Raw genomic sequence first — 7,753 nt, 5'->3', positions numbered from 1 at the left:
ATATGTGTAAAATCAGTAACGGATTTTTATGTTCTTCCGTTTTCAAATACATTAATGTGCAAAATTTATATAGTAAGTACGTAAAAAACATTACTTACTGTATTGCTGAATTCCATATTCGCTTCGGTTTACCTCTTCATGCCTGCCTATGTGCGTTCAGAAACTCTCTTTCTCAAGTAACTAGTTATCGATAAAACTTGACCATTGACTGTCCTAAATCTAGCTATCTTTTTCAATAGTTATGACATTCAAACCATTAATATGTGCTATCTCTTCAAGTTCTTTTTTTTTAAAAAAAAAATCTTTTCGCTTCGCTTATGAGACTCCAACGATTTTTCAGCATGTTACCTCCATCGTTGACTAAAGGCTTTTAATTTTGGTACACAGTTTTGCAGCTCCTTTGTAGGAATATCCCAACAGTACATCACTTCTTACAGACATAGCGCAGAATTTTGACACACAGCTAATTTGAAAACGTTAGTATTTGTCTGTCAGATGGCAGTTTGCTTCCGTTATTTCGTGAAAGTATGACGAAGATGCAAACGAATAAGAATTATTTCTACTTGCTACAACTGGTATATTTACTTAATAATTCATTACGTCAAGATCACCTAATTTCAACAGTATTCACATCGACAGTTTCTGCAGTTTATAGCCGTCTCCAGATATGACAATTAATCCACTAACACTTTCGTCTGAAAGCGAAAGACTATGGGATGGGCTGGTTCGGGTCGTAAAAAGGAACGGCTCGATTCGCTCTGCCGTCTCCTAACTTTGTTCGGGGTCACTGAACCATCACGTCTCCCGACAAAGGTGTACTGTGAAATGAGAAGGTATTAAGGAAATTGGAGTGAAGTACCCCGTGTCTACATTAGGCAGTGAATAAAATTGTCACAAAAAACGTAAAGCCGTCATCAAACTGAAGGTCGTTTGAACAGTACAGCGCCCTACTAGGCATGGTTCTATTGGAGATGATTTGCTGTTGTAGTCCTCAATCCTTTGAACTGACTTACCCTGCGTTATAGGGTGGATACCGAACCACCGTGCATCCAGCCTGTAGGAATACATATCATAGTTAATGTATTTTAGAGTTCTGTACCTCAATCGATGAAACGGAGCTTTTATAGGATCACTTTGTTGTCCGTCCATCCTTCTGTCTGTCTGTCTGTCCGAATGTTAACCCACCTTTATCTCCGGAGTGAATAGGGTTAGCCGTCCGGGGTGGCCGAGCGGTTCTAGGCGCTACAGTCTGAACCGCGCGACCGCTATGGTCGCAGGTTCGAATCCTGCCTCGGGCATGGATGTGTGTGAGGTTTAAGTAGTTCTAAGTTTTAGGGGACTGATGACCACAGAAGTTAAGTCCCAAAGTGCTCAGAGCCATTTTTTTGAATTGGGTTATCGAGTTGAAATTTCTGTCACATACTAAGGTAAACAGTCCCCTGGTGGTCTACATAATTTAAGCTACTAAGTCAGTGCAGTCAAAATGTACGGCCATTTATGTCACATATTTCGATACTCGCAGCTTTACTCATCAAAACCTAAAGATGAGCTATGTATATTATAAGAACGCGCAGTGTCGCCAAAAATGTCCGAAAGATCAGACATCACGATGAATCCGCAACTGTGGTACATGTTGTGTAATTTGGAGGTGGAGTGGAGAGAAAGAAATCGAAAGGGATGGATTAATATAAGTGTGACTCTAAAAATGCTGATAGGCTGCTGAAATAAAGGAGATCTAAGTGGTAGTGAATCCTTCATTGCGATTACACGGTTCGGACTAAGCCCATCATCAGAGCGCCTAGAAAAAAACAAGACACATAATAGTACATACAGTGACACAGCAATGTATCTTCTTGAAAGAGTAGAGCGACTAAACAAAAGGAAATACATACCACCAAAAGAAGTTAAAGTGGATATATAATTACGTCCATACAAAACTGACAACATTTGTTGTCGAATATATATATTAGCAATGTAGTCGAATTAAGTCGGCTGATGCTGAGGGAATTAGATTAGGAAATGAGACACTTAAAGTAGTAAAGGAGTTTTGCTATTTGGGGAGCAAAATAACTGATGATGGCCGAAGTAGAGAGGATATAAAATGTAGACTGGCAAGGGAAAGAAAAGCGTTTCTGAAGAAGAGAAATTTGTTAACATGGAGTATAGATTTAAGTGTCAAGAAGTCTTTTCTGAAAGTGTTTCTATGGAGTGTAGCCATGTATGCAATTGAAACGTGGACGATAAATGGTTTAAACAAGAAAAGAAAGAAGCTTTCGAAATCTGGTGCTGCAGAAGGATGCTGAAGATTAGATGGATAGATCACATAAATAATGAGAAGGTACTGAATAGAATTGGGGAGAAGAGAAATTTGTGGCACAGCTTGACTAGAAGAAGGGATCGATTGGTAGGACATATTCTGAGGTATCAAGGGATCACAAATATAGTACTGGAGGGCAGCGCAGAGGGTAAAAATCGTAGAGGGAGACCAAGAGATGAATACATTAAATAGATTCAGAAGGATGTAGGTTGCAGTAGTTACTGGGAGATGAAGAAGCTTGCACAGGATAGAGTAGCATGGAGAGCTGCATCAAACCAGTGTCTGGACCGAAGACCACAACAACAACATTAGCAAACGGGAAACATAGATATATTTTTTGGTAATAACATTTCTGCTTTGTATATTACATATTTATATACTACATGTAGTAAAATTTGGTACAAAAAAACATATGCATATTAAAATGCGAAGTTGTGTCAAAGTTTCAAAGGGATCAGTAAAGATTTAACTTTTTGAGCAAACGAACATGAGTTTTTTGCTAATAATGTTTAGTCTTTATTATTATACATATATTTCTATACCACATGACACTCAAATAGGAATATAAAAACACACTCATATTGGCATGCAACTTTATGTCCTAATTTCAAAGCAAGGTGTGAACGACCTTCGGAGTTAGACGATTTTGAACAAACGAACATTTACATTTTTGTTTGTATAGATACACATAACTACGTTTGTACGAAACCCTAAGAGCGCAGTCCTACTCGCACCTGTACTGGCTTTTCCTATGTTTTTCGATTCTGAAGGGCTATGAGTCCCCTTTTCACATACCTATTGACCCTAAATATCACACAATTCTTTTACAAGAAACGGAACCGCGCTGGGGTGGGGGAGGGGGATAGTCGTTCCAAGAACAGTAATCTACAAATTTAGAAAGTTCCATTCAAGAGTAAACATTCATCTCTGAGGAGGAAATTGTGGACAAGCTATGGCTAAAATTCAGAAATTTTTAATTAGAGAATTTGACCTATTGTAGACTTCTTAGAACCTAAGACTAAGCTACAATCTTTTTTTCTTTTACCTTCCTAGAAGTTCTTCATGTGACGGATCATGGCCTACCTCTGTTCGTTTGACATCACCCTCCTAGGTTATGGTTTTTGTTGTTGGACAGGAAATTTTGCAGTATTGATCAGTAGCCAGAAATTTATCCTGTCCTGTATGGTATGTTCGGAGAAGTTATGTTTTCTAAAATCCTTTCTTGTCTCTTCTAGTCATCCCACGGAGTTTTTTAATTTGTAAAGGAAATTAAAAATGTTATTTGTTATGCTATTGTCATTCATTCTGTAAATATGACTGTAAGACTATAATCTCCCTTTCCTTAATGTGTCTGTGATTCTTTCTACGTTTATGTATATATCTTTATTTCTTCTTTTCGTCCAGTTGTTATCTTTCTTCTGTGGTGGTTGTAAAATTTTCTGAGTATTTTCCAGTCTTTCCTTCCCAGTTCTTCTTATTCACCTTATTTATTCAATGTTATCCATTCAGATCTGTGAAGTGCTTCTGGTCTAATTACTGTTGTGCAGTGTTTAATTTTTTCCTGGAATGATGCTAATATTTTATTATATCGGTTTTGGATGAGTCTGTATGCTAATTCCATTTTATTCACTTTTTCTTTACTGGCTGTGTTATCTAGCCCATTTCATTGTATCTTCTTATTCACCTTATTTATTCAATGTTATCCATTCAGATCTGTGAAGTGCTTCTGGTCTAATTACTGTTGTGCAGTGTTTAATTTTTTCCTGGAATGATGCTAATATTTTATTATATCGGTTTTGGATGAGTCTGTATGCTAATTCCATTTTATTCACTTTTTCTTTACTGGCTGTGTTATCTAGCCCATTTCATTGTATCCATTCACACAAATACTTAAACTTATTAACTATTTTCATTTTCTGTGTTGTATTTGTATAAATTTTTCTTTGTTGTGTTTATGTTCACTGTATTCCGTTTTCTCATACGATATATGTAACCAATTTTTAGGTGCAATTTCACAAAGTGTTTCTATCATTATATTTCCATCTGTTTTATCCTTAGAAATTAAATGGTTCAAATGGCTCTAAACACTATGGGACTTAATATCTGAGCTCATCAGTCCCCTAACTACTTAAACCTAACTAACCTAAGGACATCACACACATCCATGCCCAATGCAGGGTTCGAACCTGCGACCGTAGCAGCAACGTGGTTCCAGACCTTACAACTTACTTCAATCATAAAGAAAAACGAGACATTCCACCTCAGATCTCCATCTTCCTTGCCCTAGATGGATTACTTCGATGTTTTTCTGTTGTAGTTCTTTATCCAATTCTCTCATGTTCTTCTCTAAGACGAGATGGAAGAGATTCGGTAAGAACCCATTGGCTTTCTGAACACCTGTGGTAATTCTGAAGGCTTCAGAACCTTTCCCTAGAAATTTAACTTTGAAGCAGTGTCTGTTCGACTAATTGTATGGTGATTTTGTCGATACCTTCTTCTTCCAGTATTAGGAATACTGTCTACTACAGAATCGTAAGCTTTTGAAACCAATGATTGCAGCGACTGTGTTAAGGTTCTGCGTTGTTCTGATCCTGAGTCTTATTTTTTTTTTTTTTTTTTCAAGTTATAAATATGCTCTGGGCACTATCTACTTTTTCTGAATCCCCTTTGCTACTGGTTAATTGTATGTTCTTATAAGTATTGCCGTCGAAGAGGGGGGGGGGGGGGGGGAATTAATGTTGATGGTGTTCACAACACAAATCAGTGACGTGGCAGCTGACGTATATTACTTTATGTGACTTTTTGCTGACGATGGAGTTGTGTATAGGAAGATAACTTTGATAGAAACTTGTAAGAAGTGGAGAGATACTTTAAGGTAATCAGCTGTTTAAGGTGGAACGCCCATATAAATCCAGCTGTGTGAAAGGTACATGTCAGACTGAGATTTGTCGGAGTAGTTCATCCTAGAAAGAAGTTGCTCGCAAAACGGATAAATTTTCAAGTAGTGTTCACCAGGGTGAACCCCCTATTATGTTACTAACGAGATAAACTGAGGAGATTCAAAGAAGAGCTGTGCACCTCGTTAAGGGTTTGCTTACTCAGGACCAGAACTTTGCTGAAGAATTCAACAATCTCTAATGGGAAATGCTACTACGAAAAAGATCGTGTATCGTGGAATGCGTTGTATCTAGCAATTCAGAGAGTCCATCGGCAAGTACAAGATATTACTTCGTCTATCTCATATTGCGCTTAATGACAACGTGGACAAAAGTAGACAATTTTATTCCTATCTACGAAGGTACCGGTACTGATATTTTCCCTTCCACACAGAAACAGGAATGGGAGGAAATGGCGTGGCAAACGAAGTACCCTCAGACATGTAAGATGCAGTGTACGCAGACGACAAATGAAGATATTAATAGTCGCTACTCCGATACCCAGCTATAAGTTAGGCACATTCTTACACACATGAAATGCTGGGAAGTGGACAAACATACAAGGAACGCTGATCTGTCAGCTTTAAGCCGACCTCGGAACATTGTATGTGTAGGCAACTCCAAAACGCTGTGACGATATACACATTCTTGCTTTGTGTTCGATGTAGCGCGAAGGTATGCGGTTGTCTGTCGTCCTGACGAGGGGATGGAGAAATACAGCACAATTTCTGCTGGTTCCAGCCTGCATAATCGACTCAGACATGAAACACCAAGCTGCAAACTGCACAGTTACCTGTCCTTTTGCGCAAGAAGAAGCTGCGTTAGCGATCTCAGCACGTTATCCAGATGGAATCCATTCAGAGGTACTCAAAAGACGCACCACAGATCATCCATTTTTAACAACATTATTGAACGCCACCTTACTGCCAATCTGCGTAGCTAGAGTTTGGAAAACCTCAAAAAGCTGGCAGAAGTCTTTCAGCTCCTAAAATATATCACCTAATATGTCTGATAAACATATCCCAAAGGTTCAAGAGATGCTACTGCGCAAACGCCTATAGGCCCATAGAGCTCTCCAGGTCCTGAGACCTCGTCCGTTTATCTTCAGACATAGAATATCTGTAGTTAACACTAGTAACCAAGCATTACACATTGTTAAAACAAAACAAACAAGTACACCACAGCCATAATGACAGACACTGCAGGGCCGGTTGATAACTTATGGTGGCCAGCATTATTTGCCAGATTAAGACAACTTGAGGTACCACAGTCTGTGTATGACAGGCTTTTAGATTTCTGCAGAGGCAGAGTACTAGAATGGCAGCTGGGCAAAGTGATCAAACGAATTAGCAAGGGTTGCCGTCACAAGTCGATCTGTGGACTCATGTTCTAGGACATAGCTATTGAATTCATCCTGCAATAAAACAGATGTTGTCACATATGCCATCGGTCTTGCCACACTGGTAGCACCGGTTTCCATCAGACCACCGAAGTTAAGCAGTGTTGGGCTTGGCTACGACTGATGGGTCACCGTCTGGGTCTGCCAAGTGCTGTTGGCAAGTGCTTGCACTCAGCCCTTGTGAGGCCAATTGAGGAGCTACATCAGCGAGAAGTAGCGACAACGGTCACGAAAAATGACACGGCCAGAAGAGCCTGCCCCTTTGCATCTGGTGACGCCTAGGGGCTGAAGGTGATATGGCGGCTGGTTGGTAGCGTTGGGCCTTAAAGGTCTTATTGGATGGTGTTACTTTGTTTGTTTGCTGTCATGTATGCAGACGATCTGCTGGTATTAGTGTTTGCAAAGAACAGAGCCCAGCTAGAAGAGAAGTCAGTTGAGCACAACATACGAACACCCAACGAAGTAGCAGTAACAAACTGTTGTGCACATAGTTCCGCCTAGTCAGCGCGTACACAACTTTCCCACTAGAGCGCGCCCCGCTAACCACAACAGCGCAGGCGCAGCGCTCGTCCATCTCCGCTCTACGAGATGGCGCTGTCTTGGAGACGGACCAAATTCTGCTTCCACCGATCGGCATATTAATATGTAACGCAGCCAATGAGATTGCTGCTAACGTAGAACCTTCTCTCCTTGCGGATCACACTCGCGCAGTGATACCTGAACGCTCGAGGTATTATAATGAGTGTACAGACCTCCGATTAATCAGTCTGCATTAGTCTGCATTTGTTTGTACCAGTCTATAGTCAAGTTTCAGTCTGCGCCTAATAAGATTATCATATGCCTGTATAGATACTTTGTCAAGTATCAGAGATATGTGAGAATAAGATTAACATACCAAGGCCAAAGGAACTTCAGATTGTCAATTGTAAATAGCATCCAGAACCAAGTTAAGTAATTTTAGGCGTTTTATTATTTTAATAAATGTGTGTGAAAAGTAATAAAGTTCTGTTTAAAGTTGGTCACCATCTATCTGCTACTCTAAGCGTGCAAGTGGCATTTCTATCGTCTGACCTAACGGCAGAAGATAAACACGCCACGATA

At 39.7% G+C, this 7,753-nt stretch overlaps 1 pseudogene; it reads left to right on the top strand.

The window, feature by feature from the left end:
- Positions 1-6,695: 6,695 nt before the first annotated feature.
- LOC126210280 (5S ribosomal RNA) lies at positions 6,696-6,812 on the top strand (annotated as a pseudogene).
- The last annotated feature ends 941 nt before the right edge of the window (positions 6,813-7,753 follow it).

This window comes from Schistocerca nitens, chromosome 1 (assembly GCF_023898315.1).
Source record: "Schistocerca nitens isolate TAMUIC-IGC-003100 chromosome 1, iqSchNite1.1, whole genome shotgun sequence".
In the NCBI taxonomy this organism is placed as follows: Eukaryota; Metazoa; Arthropoda; class Insecta; order Orthoptera; family Acrididae; genus Schistocerca; species Schistocerca nitens.
Note: the sequence above shows the minus strand (reverse complement) of the source record. Positions and strands in the feature narration are given on the sequence as shown.